At 41.2% G+C, this 22,718-nt stretch overlaps 1 protein-coding gene across 2 annotated transcripts in view; it reads right to left on the reverse strand.

The window, feature by feature from the left end:
• Positions 1-22,718, reverse strand: part of lhfpl6 (LHFPL tetraspan subfamily member 6) — a 91,370-nt gene that overhangs the window by 60,514 nt on the left and 8,138 nt on the right. The window lies entirely within an intron of this gene.

Raw genomic sequence — 22,718 nt, forward strand, 5'->3', positions numbered from 1 at the left:
GTGTGCAATATCTACATCATCATACTTTGCTAGTAATCAGATTTGTAAATTATGCAGAATTACTTTGCTTTGATGTATTTTTAATGAACTATAAAAGGCAGCCTGTGACCACGGGATCATTTCTAATCATTGGGCTCGACTGTGCCAAATAACATAACAAGATCAACAACTTGCATTTACATAGCACTGTAGGAGGGTGTGGGGTCTGACCTGGAATACAAAACCTGCGAAGCGGTTTTAACAATAAAAGGAAAGGTTATTTTGAAAAAAAGCTCTATATTCATCTTCTCCAGATTCCCCTAACTTCTCATTAGCTCCCAGCTATATACTGGTGCTCAATTATCACTTAGGGCTGGTGCACTGGAACTTGTTAGCTCACTTCACAAGCGCTCTGGGACTCTACCCTGCGTGAGGGGGCACTATATAAATGCAAGTTGTTGTTGCTTCAGTGTCAATACATAAACGACAGTGACAGAGTTTATCCCCTATCACAAGCATTGCAGAGTGCATAACCAGAGACCAGCACTTAATCATGACCCAAACCAGTGTCTCTCAGTGATCCCACAATACTCAGTAACAAGCTAACATAAGTGGTTCTCCAGGGTTGAATCAATAAGAGCCTTTCTGTTGCATATGGCCATGCTGTAGAATACTTGGTGCTATTATTGGGTGTGAAATGGATCAATAGTTCCATTTCCAAATATTGTTACCATTCACTTTAACAAGCAATTGCATGTATAACAGAGGAAAAAACAAGCCCGGAGTTAACTTAGTGGGTCAAGAACTGTTAATATAAGCCATCCAGATTACAACATTGCAGGTTCAAACCACAGTCTGTGTTGCATTACCCAAACACAGCCGGGCAGCAGTTACCCCTTACAGTTGAGCGAGGCGAGAGAAAATAACCAGAGTTCCTCGCTCCTGAGGTCTTTAAAGTCTCAGATTTAAAGACCACTGCCTTGGGACAACTGATGGTGCAAATCCTCGACTGTCTAGTCCAGTGCCTTGGGGCGTCCTCCTGACGTTAAAAGTACTATATAAATCCAAAATGTTTGTTTGTTTTTCTTAAAATTTATGATTGAGTAGATCTAATAATCTGCATGATTTTAAGCTTTACCATAACTCACGATATGGCTGAGACAATGAAAAATGTCAATCGTCTGATTAATATCCAACACGCCTACCTTTCAAGTTAGGAGGATATCTGATAGGACTTAGCAGTTGGAATTGTTCTTGGTTCTTTATTCAATGCTGCCCCCCCACCCAGCAGCACACACACACACAGCAGAAAGGTTTGCACATAAAGAATGGCAGCTTGCCTGAAGCATATCCATAGAATTGTACTCCAGTAGAATGAAGAGACAGCTATAATAATTCAAGTCAAATAATAATCCTTACATTGATAAAATGCCTTTCAAGTCGGGAGGGCATCTTAAAATGTAGTGAGTGTGTAATTTGTAAGCGAACACTGCGGCCAATTTGCACACAGCAATTTCCAAAAACAGCCAGGAAGTAAAAGGAGTGTAAAGTACTTCAGAAGAGAGGACAAGAGAGGGTTGGAGAAGAATAAATTATCAAGCGAGAAAAAAAACGTTGCTCAAGTAAGCTTTTGGTAAAGGACTATGAGTGTTATATAAAGGGCTGTGAACATAAGCAATGGACCATAAAAATATACAGCTGCTATTTGTCTCTGAATAAGATATGGGTTGCACAGGAAACTGCAGCACCAGGCAAATAATCAATGAAGTCTAATTGTCAACATGGTGTAATGCGTCATGATCAACAGTACATCTCACTGTATGAATACACAAATGTGAGTGGATTCCCAACAAAATCCCAGCACAGGAGCTGAACTCTTTGCTCCTAGGCTGTGAGGTAAAGGGCCTGTTGCCACATCTTCAAAGTGCCCTGTAAACTCTTTGTGTGTTGGCCACTTCCATTCAGCAATGAGCTATAGCACCAGGTGCTGGGGATAATTGTGCGTTAAAATAAAAAAAAACTCCTCTGCTGTCTGAGCTGGTGGAGACATAAAGTGAATTTTAAAAAATTATGAAGTTTGTGGCAGTGGGTGGTNGGGGGGAAATAGGGCAGTAATTTGTCCAATTCACCCCTTCCCAAAACAAAAGGTCACCAAGTGCATCCGTGATCGTGTGAGGCTTCTGGTTGCAGTAAATTAGGATACGTGTGAACACCTGCCTTTCTCTGGCATGGACCAAAGGAAAGCATGAGATAAATTCAGCCTCTCTTCTCTTTCAAATGTCGTTGACAGAGAAGGGTGAGGAGCTCATTCAGACAATCGGGTAAGATGAACAGCGCAGCTTTATGAAGTTAAAGGCGATGAATTGCACAGGTGCAAAAGGGGAACAAAAAGTGAGAATAGACTTGAAATGTTAAACAAGACATCACAGGGTTGGGACTTCCCAACAAGCCCAAGCACTGTACTCGTGCATGTCTCAGCTGTCTTGTGCGTGATGCTGTGAAAACAGTGGGGAACAGTGGGTTGCTGTCTGTTTGAATGCACCCCCTCCCACCCCATGTTGTAACGTCTATCTTGTTCATGGCGCAACAACCTTAGTGCAATGCGACACTCAATCCTCTCAAGACGTGTCCAATTTGGGCTATCAGTCTGTCATCACAGCCTATGCCACATCCTCAGAGCTTAAAGCTGTACACTTGCGGAGCTTTGCAATTATTCTACAGCACAGACCTCTGCGCAGGGAACTGAACCGTAAACAGTTTTATCAGGGAGTTAAGTGACTGCTCACTATCTGTCACTCCAAATCTAATTTATTACCACAGTAAACTAACAAAAGTCAAAACAGGTTTGGCCTTTCAGACGGGATGAGTAACGCACAGAAACAAACATTCCTATTCACTTCATGGCTGTTTGCAGGACATTGTTGGTGCACAAATTGGCTGCCACATTTGCCTACAAAATACAGTCACTACACTTTACAGTAAATCCTGTGAAGCACTCCGAGACATCTTTCCGATCCAAAAGGCACTATATCAAATGCAAGAATTATTCTGCTTATTATGTACGATCTGTGCAGGATAGCTTCCTAGACATGGAGGGGTCAACATGCAACACTTGATAATTATCGCATTGAATTGGGTTATGAAAAGCCTGAGAGTTAATCCCACCTGAGAGCGAAATCCCTTTCACTATGGGTAAAGGGCACTTATGTATGGTGATGGGCTTCCGCAAGTGTCAGACACCGGCTGTCTTGAACAAAAAAGCAGCCAAACCAGTGAGCCAGTACAATGAACTAGGTGGAATAAGTGTATCTCCAACAGACATTGTATCCTATCAAGAGTTTCCCCAGAATTCACTTTGCGTTAATTAATGTACATTCATAGTCAGGGAGTGTGTGGTAACTCTGCAGCTGAATTTTACATCGAGGTTTGGTGATGTAGATTGAACGCACGTTCAGCTGCTTCGCACTGCTTTGCACTTGATTGACAGGCCTGGGGGAGCTTCATTTGAGCTTGGAGATTGCCTGCTCCCCGCCAATGAGCTTCCAAACTCAATATCAAAGGCAGCTTCTTTCAGTCACGGACTAGACCCTTTTCTCTACTTTGAACTTTGCAACATCTTAGGTCCAACACACTCCGACAGTTTCTGTGCTGAAATAAATTGCCTCTGATTGTCATGTGTCAGGCAGTTAGACATAAAGCTTAAGAGATAAAGCTAGGAAAATGTTCCACTTTGTTTCTGCCATTGTTAAGCAAATTCTAGGAAGAGCTGGGAGGAGAAATACAGAGGGAAACCTCGGGCTCAACAGTTACTGAGCTCCATCATTCTAAATCTCAACTATAATTTACATTTAAATTGGCCTGATCTCATGAGGAAATTTATAACAACAATAATAATCCTCACAATTGATATAGCACCTATCACATTGAAACGTCTCAAAAAGCCTAACAAATGGTATTACTATTAAATGCAGTTAAGTGACTGTGAGCACATACGTGATTTACTTTCAATGGATGTACAGGATCTACCTTATAATGCTATCCTGTTACCCCAATGCATTTTTCTATCAAAACAATGCAGTATTTTTTATCATCTCCTGCACTGAATGTGACTCGAGATTCAGTCAGACTAGAGCAAGATTACAGGGGGTAAAAATTCCATTCAATGTTATTCATTAACTCTGAATGGAATTTTTCCCCAAAATTGACCAGAGCCCTCTCTCTGCATTGATTCCCAAATGCTCACATTATTCTCAATGAACTTAAGCTGAAAGTGTTATTGTTTCGCTTACAGAGGACAGAGTCACAATTCAGGAAAATATTGAAAACAGGGTTTAAGTAATGTGCGTTGTTGTATCTACAGCTTCATCATCTCAGGGCAAAGGACCCTCAATATTTATGCCACTGTTAAAGAGGAATCTCAAAGTCCTTTGCTCTGTATGCAATGAAACAGCTCTCTCCTACAATGAACGATCGTTCTTTATGAGACTTTGGCACTGCAGACATAATTGGTGAACAAACATATGTGATCTCCCAACTGCAGCATAATAACTTTGCTATAAATACCACAAACACTTGCTTTCCAAACGAGAATGAAAGAAAGATGATACACTTATCAACACCAGATCACTGGAGGCACAGTGATCGCTAGTACAGTTACCAGTGGAATTGCAAGAGTGAAAGATTTTACAGTGTAATCCCAACAAATTATACTGAGGTAAATCTTTCCTAGGGCAAATTTACCTGCGATTTATGATCAGTCAGATTTATGGCAACATTTCTTTTCAGATATAATAACAGCAATATAAAACAGTTCTCCACACCAATGCAAGAAATACTATTATTATTATGATTGTTACTATTATAATCCTTGCCCTTGGGTCCTCAATGAGCCTCCAGTCTCCGCTGTTGTTGTTGCCACCTGACGAGTGTAGTGCCATTGCAATCACATATCACATATTATTATAATAATTTGGACATTTGGCACATAACATGGCTAGGCCAATAATCCACCAGGTCAAATGGGTCATTCACTTCATGTCTACTTGTGGGACATTGCTTTGGGCAAATTGTCTGGCTCGTTCGCCTATAAACTATACGGTCTCTACACTTTATTGTAAATCCTGTGAAGTGCTTTGTAATGTGATATCAAATGCAGGGATAATTATTATTATTAAGGTTGAAACATCTCAAAACTCTTCACATGCAAGTGTTGTTACCTGCCTACTTTGGGAGCACAGTAATCGTGATACAATCTCCAGAGGAATTGAAAGAGTGAAAGATTTTACAGTGTAATCCCAACAAACACTATTGAGGTAAACCTTAATCGTGTTTGTTGGGATTAACTGATAAGTGTATGTGGCAGCTCTGTATCATAAAGGCACTAGACAAAATACTGACTGTATATTTTTATGACACAATGCTGCCATGCAGACATATATGTTTTGGATTTCTAGTCAAGTTTGAGAACTGGAAACAGTATTGGTTGAGTGGTCTTTGCTTTTGATTGATTGACTCTTGATGATAAGACTGTCAGACAGGCTTAGTGGTAGCACTCTCAGCTTTGAGTTAGAAGGTTGTGTGTTCAACGCCCCACATTGGGATTTGCAACTTACAATGATGGGGGTTCATTGCATCGTTGGAACAGCATATTTAATGTTCACCAGAACAGATGGACGGGATCTCAGTTTGTATCATCTGAATGACGGCAGCTCCCAACAGCGCAGTGCTCCCCTATTTTGTAGTGTCAGCCTAGATTATGAGCTCTAAGGCCTGAGCTGAGGCTTGAACCCACAGCCTTCTGACACAGAGATAAGTGTGCTACCAACCGAGTCTAGCTCACAATTCATGCAGTACTCAGAGACAACATGTAAACCAATAAACGCAACTCACTTCTTTAACTGTACAGCACTATCTTAAAATAACATCAAAACTAATCATTCAGTCTGGTGGTTATATATCCCCAAGCATATAATAATAAGAATCCTTGCATTTGATATATCTCTTTTCACATCTTCTAGACGTCTCAAAGCGCTTCACACAATATACTGTAAAGTGAATTGATTGTATATTTGTGGGCCGGGGAAGCCAATTGCGCACAGCAGTGTCCCACAAACAGTTGTGGAATGAGGTGACCAATCTATTATTGTTTTTTTTCTTGAGGGATTAATATCAGGCGTGTGGAGAAAGGAAACTTGCCTATGGATTCACCCTGCCAGGAATCGAACCCACGCTTGCGGGATGAGTGCTGTAACCATTGAGCTACAGGACTCCACAAGTTTAACAGAGTAATATAAAGTTTAACAGAAGGTATAAAAGAAATATAATGTAGGACAACTATTATAGCTTGTTGTTCTCCAATGAGATAGAAAATTAGATAAAAATGCATAATTTTTACATGAACTAATATGGAGCTCTCACTAAGGTCTACTTGATTTATGTCAGGTTCCTTTTGGATGTCCCATGAATGAGTCACACCTCAATGTTATAAGTTTGCTGTTCTGCTCATTTCTGGGTTGCAAATATTTTTCTTTTTTTACATCAGTCAATTAATAATTCATGGCGGGGTGGGGGATGGCAAGTGGGGAGGAGGTTTCCATATAAATTCCTCAGTCATATAAATGGAGCAAAAAATGCGGGTTGGGCTAATATCCCGTGGACTCAAACCCAGTTCAAACGCTTACAGGTGCCATACATTACGTAACTAACCACCATTGAAAATGAATACAGATTTGTAACACTTTTTATTGGTTAATTGCATAATGAAGGACACCTATATGCATTTGATCATATTTAGCCCAGGATCTGTTAGCCCAACCCACTTTTTGTACACTCCAATTTCACTGAATTTTTTTTTAAGCATTTGTGTATTCCTTCAGAAAGCCGGGTATCCAATAATGAATAGGTGGACAGAAGCTAAAGTACCCTAAACAATTCTATCAGTCGTTTACAACCCATACCGATATACAACAACGACAACTTACATTTGTGTAGCGCCTTTCAGGTCGGGAGGCCATCCTCAATATATACCATATAATAAGAATAATCAGAATCCTTGCATTTGATATAGCTCCTTTTCATATGAAAGCACCTTAAAGCACGTCACAGAATTTTCTGTAAAGTATAGTGACTACGTATTTGTAGGCAAACAAAATTCTAAACATAAAAGAATTGTGACAGTTAAGTGTTCACTGCCTGGCTTGCTTATTTTTTTAAACAAAAATTGATTCGGACCCAATTCAAATGTAATGTGTTCCAGATGAATAGCTCTTTCCTAATCAGTAACAGGAGCAGAATAAGTATCACAATTCACGAGAGGACTAACACAGGCAAAAGTCAATATCATCTGGCACCAGTCTAGACACATTCCCTGCCCACCCACCAGACTGTTTTTCTACCCACCCCCGCCTGTACTTCAAATTAAAGTTTCTTCGTTTTTCTAAGCAGTAACATTAATTTTATACATGTGATGCTGAGCTTACTAAAAAATACCATGCGTTGTGGAAACACCTCCGCTTTTGTTCACCCACAAAACACAAAAGCACTAAACTTTACAGAAAACTCCGTGAAGAGCTTTCAGTCATTTTCACGTGAAAATGATCAAATGCAAAAATTTCTGATTACTCTTATTATTTTGTATATATTGGTGTGGGCTGTGAGCGACTTTTAGAATTGTTTAGCGCGGCTAAACTTTTTCTGGTTTAGTTTAACCAGCTACTACTGTGTATCTTGCTATCCTGAGCACAATGGAAGGAGTACACCACTCTAAAATATATCCTGTGAAGCGCTTGGAGATGTCTCGACAGTGTGGTAAGGAGCTGCGTTAATATTGTCTCAGCAAGCAGCAGCATTATGACCAGTGCTGTGGCTCTCTGTCCATCCTTTTCAATAAGAAAACCCATTACACCTTCACATCTCAGTAATGGAGACATGGAAGCGATTATCCAAGAAGCTCAAAATACAATAACAGCCTTAAAATTACTCTCGTGGACCCATTTCATTGATTATGTGAGGGTAGTTTGGATGTAATTGCTGTGTATCGTGAGCTGCTGATAGAATTGTTCAGTCTGGCTAATGCTCCTTTACCATGTCCTTTCATTAATTTATGGATTCATTTTCTTCGCTATTTAATGTCGCGAAGCCAAACCTGCAGTGGACTATAACCAGAGCCAGGATACATGTCAGAGTGGTGTATGAGCAACTCCCTCACTTGCTTTCTCACCATGGGGAGTTCAACGTTGATAGAAGCATAAATCAGCAGCTCTAGTGACATGGACACCAATGATTATTAAACTGGGTCTAAACATAAAGGCAATATTAACATTTGAATAAATTATGAGCTTTGGAGAAATGAAGAGCAATGTGAAACAGGTACATGCACTGGATTTACATATCCTGCAGTAAGATATCGTTTTTTTCTAATTTGTGTGAGAATCCAGTTTTCGTTGGGACACTCAAGTGAACAAATGTCAGCCTTTCATCTCACAGGCTGTTTTCAAATGGATTAATATTAATCACAGAAACAGACAAAATTGAGGTGTTCCTGCACAAAGAAGCCTTCGATGGAAGGCTTTATAACAAACAAAGGAGGAACGAGGAGCTGAACGAGCTTGGATGCGTGTCAGATCTGAGGGGCCTCATTTATACATCGACTCCGGACCATCACTGTCAAAGTTCTGTCTGCTAACTCAAGTAGTTGATGCTGCTTGACACAGTATTTGGAAATTCATGGCCCTTCACATCAAGAAGGTGCAGGACTGAGTCCTGACTTAAGGGGATCTTGTTCAAAAATCAAAGCCATTGTTACTCAGTTCTTTATAACTTCAATTAAGTTGAGCTATTGAAGTTGAGCCAAATAAACAGATGAGCAATGAAGATCGATTTATTTTACTGTCTCTGCAGTAGGACTCTCATGATTTCAATTTTACGTTCATGAAAATGAATTAAATGAATTAGAAGAGTTCCCCCCCACCAACCTCCCTCCAAATTTCCCTTTGATTTTCTCCCTTTCCGCTCCTTTTCCTGACAGTAACTCATGCTAAGCTATGGTTATAAATTCAGCAAAAGCCTCCAGTATATCACCCTAGTGACTGTACTCCATTCCCAAGCCCAGACAGTGAGCATCAGCAGACTATCAAACAGGTGGGGAGAAGGGAAAATCACAGTTTAACACACAAACAAATGAGAGCACCACATTTATCTTAGTTTTAGCCTCAAGACTGTTTGATTAACATTTTTTAAAAAATGTGCTTTAGGCAACTGCTTTAGTTTAACCAGCTAAAACCGCATATTTTGCCATTGAAAGCCCTGTCCACAAGGTTACCGCTGCTTGTCCAGCTAGGACCGCCCATTAGGGCTTTGGCTTGAGAGTTAATAGGAGCTGAGTGGAAAGTGACTGATTTCTCCTAAAACACCCATGTAATCACTCATGATACAGGAGATTAGAATGACCAAAATGCAAAATACTGCAGATGCTGGAAATCTGAAACAAAAGCAGAAGTCGCTGGGAACACTCATCAGGTCAGGCAGCATCTATAGAGAAAGGAAAGTGAGTCAACATTTTGGGGCCACGATCCTTCGTCAGAAGCAAAGTTTGAACCTGGGCCTCAGAAAGGGAGCTGAAGCTGGATTGGAAACGTGTCAGTTGGTTGGTCAGGGTTTTTTGTCCATCTGCGACCAGGGCACCCTCTGCCTCCTCATCCTCCTTGACTTCTCTGCTGCTTTCAACACCGTCGACCACTTTATCCTCATCCACCACCTCTCCTCTCACCTCAACCTTCATGGCTGTGTCCTTGACAGATTCAGATCATATCTCTCACACCGCCTCCACTTCATCTCCACAAATGGCTTCTCCTCTGGCCCCCGCACCGTCTCATGTGGCGTTCCTCAAAGCTCTGTCCTTGGTCCCCTCCTCTTCAGTATCTACATGCTCCGCACACATGGGGTCAATTTCCACATGTTTACAGATGACACCCAGCTGTACCTCTCTGCCGCCATCCTTGACTCCAGGACCACTGCTGTCCTGACAGAATGTCTGTCAGACATCAAGTTCTGGATGAGAATTAATGTTCTTCAGTTAAACGCCTCCACGCCTCAGGCATACATGGATGCACATTCCACCTTACTAAGCCAGTCTGGAACATTGGGCTCAACTATTCTTTCTACCTCACATCTGTGCCATGACCCACTCTGCCTTCCCCCACCTCCACAACATCGCCAGGCTCAGCCACTGTCTTACTCCGCAGGCCACCGAAACCCTCATACACGCTTTCATTACACTGAGGCTTGACTAATCAAACTCCTTGCTTGTCGGCCTCCCCAACTCATACATAGGCTGCAGATCATCCAGAACTCTGCAGCCCGTGTCCTCTCCCACACCAGGCTCCGTGACCCTATCACCCCCATCCTTGCTTCCTCTTCTGCCCTCCACCCTCCCCGATCCCGACCCCCCAGCTCGGGTCCGAAACTCTGTCTGTCCAGCACCTTGGGACGTCCTTCCAACATAAAAGTCACTATACAAATGTAATTTTGTTGCTCTTGTTTCTGTTGGTCAAAGACCCAAACTGAACCAAACGTTTAGGATACCCACTGAAGAGTTCACTGCAGACCAGAACCAACCAGATCCCATCAAGCTCACAGGATCTGAAATGAATTCCATTTCCTCCGTCTTTATACTATGTATGTGTCAGAATTAAAGCATTGGTTAGAAACATCTACTTTAATTTTGATTTTAATGTGAATTGGCAGCAACATCTTTGCAGCACCTTGAGAAGAACAAACTACCCAGATAATTACTGAACTGGATTCTGTCTTTCTTTTCCCGTCAATCTTTATTCCTTCTTGGTTTTCTCCCCTTCAACTCCATTTTCCTCTGATAATCCTTTACACTTGATGTCGACCCTTTGCATGTCAGGAAGACATTCAAATCACTTCACAGGATTGTACTGTAAAGGTTTCATAGAACGGCATAGTGATAGGCATGAAAACAGGCAAAACAGCCCAACTGGTCCCTGCCAGTGTGGATTGAACCGGTGTTTTGCCCACTAAACACACAGTCAATCCACTTTACAATATTTTCTATGAAGTGCTTTGAGATGTCAACGACATGATAAGGTGCTATATCAAATGCAATGATTAGTATTATTACACTGTTATTATTATGCTTCATACAAGCCCCGGTCCTCCTTTTCCACCTTATTATTAACTGAATTGACTCAGCAATGATTCAACTCATAGGTTGTCCATAATGTCCCAACATCCCCATGTTTTGTTTCTACAGTGTACTGACCAACAACTGAAATATGTGGAAGAATGATGATAACTATTTAGAATTGTATTTAGAATATTTAGAATTGTATTCATTACAAGTGTTTCACTGTATCTAGACGTCCAGAGGATTGGTGTTGAGTGTGAGCACCATCATTTTCATGGCAGATAATAATCCGTCGCCATGTCCATGTTCAGTGTGACATCTTCCATAACATGGATGGAGTGACGAGACAAAATGTATCTCTGACAGCTCCTCTGTCGTCTCATATCACTGTTTTGTAACGGGGGGCGAGAGGACTTTGTGGACACCATGTACAAGTTCATCTTGCCAGGACTCAGCAGTGTCCACGCTGAACGGGCAGGCAAATAATGAGCACTTGGGTGATGTATTGCACGACATCCATAGAACTGAACTCATCTTGTATCATCATCTTCGTGAGAGTAAGAGGAAACCAGAGGAGGTGAAAATGACTTTAAACAACTACCAGTCAGTTCTATAAAATATAATTTTGCTATTGTCATCTCCAATATCTCTCCTGGATTAATATATCAAGAGAAAAAGTACAAGACTTCCAAGCTCCACATTTGTTACAGTTCTGATTGACAATTATTATGCTGGACTTGTGCCCACAGTACACTCATTGCCTCGTTAGCAGTGACGAATGGACGGTGGTGCACAAATGCACCAGGGACTGATTTACTTGAAAGTAAAGGCCAAGTGCAAATGGACCCAAGTGTGCGATACTGTAGCTTGAAAAATGGATCCCCCGGCAAACACAGAAGACAAGGCTCATTATGGATTTTAGATGTACCTAGGCGCTACTTAATCCAGTTACTAGCACATCAATTGGGAATAGATGCACACCTAGATTGAACACTGTAACCAGCATACCTCCAACAATATATCCAGTGAGCAGTGTAACACCAGATCAACGGACAATATACAAGTGTGCAGTGTGACTAACACATTCCCCTCGACCAATACAATCTTCCATTACAATTGTGAAATAGTGGGAAAAAATGCAAAAAATATAATAATAATAATCCTTATATTTGCTATAGTGCCTTTCATCTTGGGAGGACATCTCAAAATGCCTCACTGTGAAATGTAATGTATTTGTAGGTAAATGTGGCAGCTCAATTGCACACAGCAATGTCCCACAAACAGCCCTAAAACAAATGACCAATTTTATTTGTCAGATAGTTGGCCAAGACACTGGGAGAGACCACCATTCTCTAAACATTAATCTAAAAATCAAACATTATTATACTCGCCCAAATGTTTCTACTCCTCATTGTGATGGCCATTTGACAATGAGGGAGATCAGTGCTCAGTGTATCCCAGGCTTCATCCAACATTCATCCCATTGCATGAGGTAGGATAGACTTAGAAGCTTCATTTAGGCAGCGAGGCGCTATCCAGTGAAGGGCACTATATAACCGCAAGTTGGTGTTGTTGTATTGGTACACTTATAAGATCTACAGCCCAAACTCTTATTTATTCTGAAACTACACTGTAAGTTGAGTATATCTATAGAAATTTGTTTATTCAGAAACCACACTGTAAGATGATTATATCTATAGAAATTTACAAGCCACTTTGAGCGAAATAGCTGTCATTAGGTGACTCAATGTATCGGACAGCAATACATAAACATCACGTTGACACACAATGTGATGCCAGATGATGGGACACAACAGCAACTGCAACTAAGTGCAATAGCCAAGTGAGGTTAGGGTGACCTGGATTATCCAACCATATCTGTACCTTATTGTTCTTTCCAATAAAGATGAAATGTATCCCTGAAGCTTTCTCTCCCATCATAAAGTTTGAGGGATAAATGCACAAACGTAACTAAAATTGTAGAATTATACAACACAGAAAGAGGCCATTCGGCCCATCATGTCTGTGCCGACTCTTTAAAAAAGCTACCCAAATCAATCCCACTCTCACGTGCTCTCCCCATAGCCCTGCAAACTTGTCCTCCCCAAATAATTATCTACTTCTCTTTTAAAAGTTGTTATTGATTCGGCTACCACCACTCTTTCAGGCAATGCATTCCAGACCCGAACAACTCGCTATGTGAAAAAAAAATTCCTCACCTCCCCTTTGTTTCTTTTAACAACTATTTTAAATTGGTGTCCTCGGGTTACCAATGCACACACCAGTACGAGTAGTTTCTCCTTGTTCACCCTATCGAATCCCTCATAATTTTGAAAACTTCTATTAAGTCTCCTCTTAACCTTATCTGCTCCAAGGAGGACAGTCCTAGCTTCACTCGCCTCTCCTCATAACTGAAGTTCCTAATTCCTGGTACCATCCTGGTAAATCTCCTTTACACCCCTCCAAGGCTTTGACATTCTGTGGTGCCCAGAACTGAACACAGTACTCTAGCTGAGGCCTATGCAATGCTCTATAAAGGTTCATCATAACCTCCTTGCTTTTTTATTCTACGCCTCTATTTATAAAGCCTAGTATGCTTCTTAACAGCTTTATCTATGTGTCCTGCCGCTTTCAAAGATTTGCTTATGTGGACCCCCAGGTCTCTCTGTTCCTTCACCCCCTTTAAGATTGTACCATCAGCTTATATGGCCTCTCCTCATTCTTCCTCCTAAAATGCATCACTTTGCATTTCTCCACATTAAACTTCATCTGCCCCGTGTCTGCCCATTTCACCAGTTTGTCTCCGTCCCCTTGCGGTCTACTACTATCCTCCTCGCTGTTTACTACTCTTCCTAGCTTAGCATCATCTGCAAACTTGGAAAATTGTACTCCCTATAACCAAGTCCAGGTCATTCATATAGATCAAAAAGAGCAGTGGTCCTAATACCGATCCCTGAGGGACACCACTGCACACTTCCCTCCAGTCAGAAAAACAACCGTTCACCACCACCTTCTTCTTTCTGTCTCCCAGCCAGTTTTGTTTCCATACTGCCACTGTCTCTTTAATATTGTGGGCTTCTAATTTGCTGACAAGTCTCTTATATGGCACTTTATCAAACGCCTTTTGAAAATCCATATAACCTACATCAACAGCACTACCTTCATCCACCCTCTCCATTACTTCATCAAAAACCTCTATCAGATTTGTTAGACTCGATTTGCCTTTAACAAATCTGTGTTGGGTGTCCTTTATTAACCCATATTTTTCTCAGTGAAGATTTATTTTGAAGTGGATTATAGTCTCTAGAAGTTTCCCCACTACCGACGTTAGGCTGACTGGCCTGTAGTTCCCGGGTTTATCCTTCTGTCCCTTTTTGTACAGGGGAGTAACATTTGTAACCCTCCAGTCGTCTGGCACCACACTGATGTCCAAGGAGGATTGAAAGATTGTGGCCAGAGCCTCCGCTATTTTCATCCTTATTTCCCTCAGTAACCTAGGATGCATCCCGTCCATACTGGGTGACTGATCTACCTTGAGCACCGTCAACCTTTTTAGGACCTCCTCTCTGTTTATTCTTAACCTATTCAATTTCTCTGCCCTCTCTTCCGATACTGTTGCATTGGCTGCATTCTTTTTTTTGTGAAGACAGATGGAAAATATTCATTCAGTACATCTACCTCCACAAAAGATTTCCTCTTTGGTCCTTAATTAGCCCCACCCTAACTTTTTATTCTTTATATGTTTATAAAATACTTTAGAGTTCCCTTTTATGTTACCCGCTAATCTTTTCTCATAAAATCTCTTTGCCCCTCTTATTTCCTTTTTCAGTTCTCCTCTGTACTTTCTATGCTCTACATGATTATCTTCTGTATTTAGTACCTGACATTTATCATAAGCCTCCTTTTTCTGTTTTATTTTAATCCCAATTTCCTTATTCATCCAGGGAGGTTTGGATGACCTAGCTTTCCCCTTTGTGGGAATGTATTTGTTCGGTCCCCGAACTATCTCCTCCTTTCTGAAGAAAGGTTTCCCATTGCTTGTTAGCTCTTTTACCTGCCAATCTTTCTTTCCAGTCCACCTTGGCTAAGCCCCTTTTTAACTCATTGAAATTAGCCCTCTTCCAGTTGAGTATTTTCACTTGTGGAAATATTTGCGGAAAAATATCCCTCTGATTTACTTTGCGTTGGTGAACACACGGAACGCTGTTGACAGGATTGCGTACAGATTGGAGCCAGGTGGATTCTGCGATCAGTCATTTAGAAATTGTTGTATTTGTGTCTCTCTGTCCAATCATTTAGGAATGCATCAAAGGACTAATATGAGCAAACAGCTGTTATGTTCACGAATCACGTCAGATAAAGCATCTAAAACATTTTTCAGATGATTAAGGAACTTGATGTGGTGGTGTCTGTCGCTTTAACTGCATGGAGTGATTCAGCTGTCTGACTTGCCTGTTGCTCAGTGTGGCGTCACAGGCAGAAGAACACTACAATTTGATCTGGCATTTTGGTTGCAGACTATTTCAGAGCTGGTTCAAAATGAACTGATTTGTGCCTAGTCCGAGTCAGCTGCTGACTGCATTCTGTTCCGTTCATATTGCCAGAAGGAATCCAAGGCACCCACCGCAACTCGGAAATAATTAAGATTTTCGCAACCTTGTCCGTGGACTTTCTTACTAGTTGCTACTAGTAGACCTATTTCTGTCCACCCTCTCCAAGCTCTGAAGAAAGATATGGATAGTCCACAGATGCCAAAGCCACATTCATGATCTGTACAGGCTGAAAATCCAGCACTTCCGTAGCTGGAGAAAGACTGGGTAGCCAACACTCACACTCAAATGTTGTTCCGCGATTACTTCTGGAGATCGTATGTATTGGAAAGTTGTACAGTAGTATTGCATCTCTGACAATTGTTTGTAATAATAAATAATAATAATCGCTGCATTCGATATTGTGGCTTTCACAACAGGAGGATGTTTCAAAGCACTTCACAGGATTTACTGCAAAGTGTAGTGACTGTGTATTATGTTGGTGAATGCTGCAGCCAATTTGGGCTGAAGTTAATGGGGCAGCAGGAATGTACTGTAAGCTAAAGGGAGCAGACAATTCCTGTGTTGTGTCTGCAAGGCGAAACCTCCTTGCTTGGAACCAGATGCAATGTTTATTCCAACAATGTTAACTGAAGCAATTCAGATGCAATGCAATTTCGGCGAGTATTAAAAAAAAATTATTAGCAGATTTAGGACTGTCAAAATGCTAGATGTATTCTCGATTTTCAACCTTAAGATTTTCAACCTTAAGACCTTAATGATCTCATTTGGGAAGCAGTAGAAATGCTACAATTAGCTTCAGTAATCTTAAACTGGGGAACAGGTAAAATGAGCTGGGTTTCCTGTTTCCAGTTACTAAAGGGCAGTACCATTATAATGTGAGTGACTGGGTTCAATATCTCGTTTGCTCAGTGTCGGACTCCGTCACTGTAAAGCGCTCCGAGACGTTATGCTACATAAGTTGTTGCCATTGAACGCTGTTCGGGGTGAAGGGTGCTGTATAAATTCAAGTTGTTGCGTTGTTATATCGTAAGCGAGAAAACGGTCTAATTTTGGCTCGTTGGGTCACAGCTGACGATGCCGCTTCCTGTGTGTTGTGTACTGTGTGCAGGTAGCACAGCGACATCACTTCCTGCGCACTGTGCACAGGAAATGCGCTGACTTCACTTCCTTCACAAAGTAATATCAGCAGCACTTCCTGTGAAGGAAGTAACAATTCTAATTCTTTGGAATAAAGTCGGAATCTGCAAACTTGTTACAGTTTGATTTTTAAATCTTCCCCTGAGTATTTAAAGAGCTTAAAATCAATCTGTACCAACTTGATCTGTGAACACTTAGGTTAAAAAAACAAAACAATAATAAATTGGTCATTTTCAATCCATGACTGTTTGTGGGACATTCCTGTGCGCAATTGGCTGCCGCGTTCGCCCACAAATATACAGTCAGTTCACTTTACAGTATATTCTGTGAAGCGCTTTGGGACGTCTAGAAGACGTGAAAAGCGCTATATCAAATGCAAAGATTATTATTATTATATTAAAAGAAGGCTGGTTCCTTTTAAGACTGATATTTGCGTACTGAGCCGAAGTAAAACAGTTTAACCGCATCTGACTCAGCTTTCTTCTGAGAGGTAAACTAGACAGCAGTAGCATAGTTATGAAAGCCACAAACAACATGAGGTGAATCACCAATTAACTATTGTTGTCTAAGACACAGGGAGAAACCCTGTCCTCTTTTGTGTAATAATAAATTATGTTACAACAACGCACACTCTGGCTCCCCAATCTTTGGCTCTTGCCAACCTGGGCATAATATTTTCCAGAATTAGGGAAGCAGGATGTGTCCCTCCAGGGAGATAGTGCACATTCCATTCCATTCCAACAACTTATCTCTGGGATTTCCATGTGTAGATGGATGCATGGAAATCTCAGCTTGGTTTGATACCCTTACACATGGTGATGGGTTTCCACATGTGTCAGACACCCAGCTGACCAAAAAAAATCAATCAATCAATATGTATACTGTATTATTATGGGAAATTAAACAATCACCTGAAGAATAGGCTGACTGGCCTTGACTTCAACGATATAATAATAACTCTTACATTTGATACAACGTGTTTTACATTGGGAGGATGTCTCAAAATACTTTGTAAAGTACATTACAAAGTGTAATGTCTGCGTATTTTGTAGGCAAACATATGATCCCAAAGATTATACCCCCGATAGTGCAGCACTTCACTCCACAAAGCAGTGTCAGTCTAGACTATGAATTCAAAGTTCTGATGAGAAGTTTGGACCCACAACCTAATAACTCAGAGACGGGAATGCTACCAACTGAGACAGGCTGACGCTTATGAGTGAGTCAATACATGAACATACAAAAGAAAGAGTAAATGAAAACTTATCTTAACTAGAGTGTGCAGATATCCAAACTGAATTCCTGGGCTAGGGAACCAATAAAACGTTACAGATCCCCTGAGATTTTGAAACACTCTCTACACTTTTCCTTGATCACTTCACAAAGTGAGAAGGCTTGAAGGAATACAAATACCTGAGAATCCTGAGGAATGAAAGAGTAGAAAACTATAAAGCATGAAGGACTGTAAGCTAACTCCCACATAATCTAATGAGACCTGCTGAGCACTTAAATCATGGTCTGCCAGCTTCAATTTTTTAAAAACAGATACCAGGCAGGGAGCCGCTAAGCTGACTGGACATGATTGTGAGTTGCGTGGAGAAGCAGAAGAAAAATCAAGTCAGTGACACATGCACAAGCTGCCAGCTAAGCTCAAATTTTCATGCATCAGATCAGAGCTGGAATATGCACACTGTGATGCTCAGCATTCTGTTTCGCTAGTGAAATGCCTGCTGATTACTGACCTCCATGACCAACTTCTATCAAGTTTCCCTCCTTCCCCCACCAACTCAACTCCATCATACTCATCCTAAGCCAATCTCCCAAACGTTCAGAGAAACAAACAGAGTTATTGTGGTAAAATTCCATCGGGATCTAGATTTACTCTGTTAATGTAGCACTTTAATAGAGTCCAGAATTTGGCCAATTGTTGAATTCAGTCGTAACCATGAAGCTGGTTTTATTTAGTTCTTAAAAGAAACTTATAGGGGAAAAAATGGCTTCCATAATTAAGGTTGTATTTTAAGAATTTGCCGAATTCTGTACGCTCTGAAATGCTACTTAATTAGAGTAAATCTAGACCCAAGTAGAATTTTATCCCTTTTGTGTCTAGCCAGCATTTCTGTCACCAGTTTACATGACTTCATTGGAGCAGGTGGAACAGAGACAAGACAGTTGGTGAATAAACGTGAAGGTAGTTCCATCCTGTCCACGGAGTAAGTGTGCCTCCTATTCTCATCTCCTTTATGCAGTAGCTTGCTTTTATCTATATTAAACTTAATTTGCCAATCATCAGCCCATGTGTATACCCAGATCATACCTGAAGACCTTCCTCTTCGACCATGTATGGTCATCTCCCCCCTCTCCCCAACTCGGCGTCAAGCTCCTTGACTGTTAAGAATTCCGAGACGCTACCCGGCATAAGGGGCGCTATATAAATAAATGTTTTGTTTGTTGCTGTTGTTGTTATAAGTCCTTTGCTGCTTTCTCTGATTCTGCAGTTTCCCCCTCCCCCCAACTAGGAGTCATCCTGTACAGATTCAAAATGCACTATTCTTCTTGTTTTATTTTTCTAATAATTACAAGTGAATATGATCGGATACAACCGGGGAGGTAGACAGCTGCACATATGGCAGTGGTTACTCAAAGATTAATAACATATGTGACACAGTTCACATGATTTTGAAAACGTAGTCTCTTGATTTTCTCACAGACAGACTAAACTTGAGTATTTCAAGTCTGCACTCTTGAAACTAAGCACACTCTCGAACGTGACCTATAAATATACAGGAGAAACACATAGGCTTTTCATTCTGCGATTGGACCATTCCATTGCAATGTCTAGTAGTCTTAAGTCCAATTGATATAATGGCCCCACACAGCACATCACAAGCACAATATACTATTCCCCACCAAGTTGATACGGAATACTTATCATGGGCTGGAAGATATCAAATTACCTACATTCAAAGAGTTTGGATCTCCAGTTAAAATCAGCAGGAGACTCACTGATGCCAGCCTGATGCAAATCTCCCACTTTACAGTGCCAGATAACTCCGAGGTTAACCAGTGGGAGTTTTCCTTCTGAAATCCAATCAAAGTAAATGATTCTGCATCATTTGCACTGGCTTGGTTCCTGCAGTTCTGCTGCAAATTCCCTAAATATGAGAACTTGTAACACAAATAAATGGGCCATTATAATGCACTTACATTGCTGCCAATTCCCCTGCACTTCACAAACAGTTCAATCTTCCTGCACATAAAAAAGTATATTTTCAGAATTTCTCTAATGGGATCATCAGAATCACATAAATAAGATGCTCACTATGATAGTGTATGCGCGTGCACATCTGTGTGTGTGCGTGTATAAATACTTGGACACACTTTTGCATCAACTACTGGCTTTACACCCCCAGCAGTACAGATAAGACAGTTACATTTAGCTCCAGCCATGTTACGTTGCACATCACAAAGAATCATGAGAAACTACTGTATCCCATTGTAACTTGCATTTTCTCCCCTAAATCATGGCGTGTTCCCAAATCATGATTGGACTTTCCTTGCATTCCATTGGCACGTCCCTGCGTAACCACAAGAGGAATTGTAATACAATGTGCAAAACTGTAAAGAAATCCAACAGTTCCACCTGGTTGGCATCGATGTGTTCATTAACCCACGGGCATGGATTTCGCAATGGGCTGCGCACATGACCAGTCGCCAGCATGTGGAAGCACTCAACTGAAGCATGTGGAAGCACTCATCCTGTCTGTGACACACACACACACATTTTACAATGGACGGATTACAAGTTTATTGCAAACTTTTTTTAATACATATAACAGCAATAATTCTTGCATTTAATATAGCACTGAAACATTGTAAAGTTAATTGTTTTCAAGTGTCGTGACTGTTCATTTGTAGGTAAACTTGCCGGGCAATTTGAGCACAGCAGGACCCACAAGCAGCCAGAGTCAGTGGTCAGTTCAGTTGAAGGATTGCTGGCCAGGAAAGCATTCACTTTTCAAATGTCCACCTGAACAGGCAGACAGGACCTCAGTTGAAAGTGTCACTCAGAGGATACAGTTCAAGATCCTGGTCTTCACCTTCAAAGCCCTCCACGGCCTCACTCCATCCTATCTCTGTGACCACCTAACCCCTTACCAACCTGTCCACTCCCTCCACTCAGCGGGATCTGGCCTGCTTCTCATCCCCCGCTTTGCCCGCCAAACCATTGGCGGGTGAGCCTTCAGCCTCTCTGCCCCCAGCCTCTGGAACTCCATCCCACAGTCCCGGCGCCTCGCCCCCTCCCTTGCCTCTTTAAAGACCCTCCTCTTCAACCATGTCTTCAGTCACCCTCCTACCCCTACCCTTCCTCCACCTCTCCTGATCCCAACCACCAGCTTGGGTGCGAATCCCTGACTGTCCAGCACCTTGGGACGTCCTCCTGACATGAAAGGCACTATACAAATGTAATTTGTTGTTGCTGTAATCCAATTGTGTTCACTTCCCAGGTACTGTTACTAGAGTGTCAGCCTGGACTATGAGCTTAAAGTTGTAACGTGAGCTCAAACTTGAACCTTCTGGCTTAGCATGTAATGCTTCCAAATGAATCAAGCTGACACCATTTCTTTGGTATCTCTATCCCCGTAAACATTGCTGCACCAAACTAGAATTCTCATTGATATAGAACCACTCCCACACAAGTTGAATTCCAAACTATCTGATAAAAGCAAGAAATAACATAGAGTTACATAGACTGATGCTGTGTTCAGGCCAACTAGTCCATGCTGGTGTTTACACGGCACACAAGCTCACCTACTCACCACAATACTCGGATAGGAAGGAGTTATACTGCTAGGATGGGCTACACCTGAACTGGACTGGGACAAGGTCTTTGGGGAAAGGATAAATAGGACTGTAGAAAGGACTTTAAACCAGTAAAGTGGGGGGGGGAAGGGTTCAGGTGGAAATAACAGTAACCAAAACAAAAAAAGGGATAGGAGCAAAGGTTGAGACGTCTAGAAGATGTGAAAAGGGCTATACTAAATGCAAGGATTATTATTATTATAAAAAGTGATAAAGATAACAAATATTCTGTGAGGAATAAAGGTTATAGAAAGTAATCACAAAACGTGTGACAAGTCAAAAAGTATGAGAAAAACACTGTCAGGGCATATAGTCCAGGTGGGGATAGTTGCCCAAGTAACAGTTCTGTGCACAAGTTCAAATTTTCAAGACAGATTTTTGTTAGGTAAGGGTATCAAAGGATATGGAGCAAAGGCGGATATTTGGAGTTTGAGGTACAGATTAGCCATGATCTAATATTAATAATCCTTGCATTTGATACAGCGCCTTATCAAGTCTTTGAGACGTCTCAAAGAGCTTCACAGAAAATACTGTAAAGTGAATTAACTGTATATTTTGTGGGCAAAACACATCAGCCAATTGCACATAACAATGTCCCACAAACAGTCATAGATTGAACTGACCAATTTTTTTTTGAAGGAATTATTACCTGATTGGCCAACTCTTGTTCCTATGATCCAATATACCGCACCTCTCCTATTCTCCTCTCCTATACCCCCTCTATTTTCTTCTCCCCCGTGTTTGCATCAAACAACAACAACTTAAATTTATATAGCACCTTTCGCATGGGGTAGAATATCGGAGCGCTTGAAAGTGACGATAAAGATGACAATGTTTCTTTATATCCCACATCACAGCTACCCAAGTGACTGCTACAGTTCCGTCCTTTGCTCAAACCAACACACATTTTAGAATAATAATAATCCTTGTGTTTCATACAGTGCATTAGCACATCGTCAAGGCATTTCAAAGCTCTTCGCACAATGTAAAGTGGATGGATTGTGTGTATTTTGTTGGTGAGTGCCCTTTTAAGGATG

This window comes from Callorhinchus milii, unplaced genomic scaffold, assembly GCF_018977255.1.
Source record: "Callorhinchus milii isolate IMCB2004 unplaced genomic scaffold, IMCB_Cmil_1.0 Scaffold4, whole genome shotgun sequence".
Lineage (NCBI taxonomy): Eukaryota > Metazoa > Chordata > Chondrichthyes > Chimaeriformes > Callorhinchidae > Callorhinchus > Callorhinchus milii.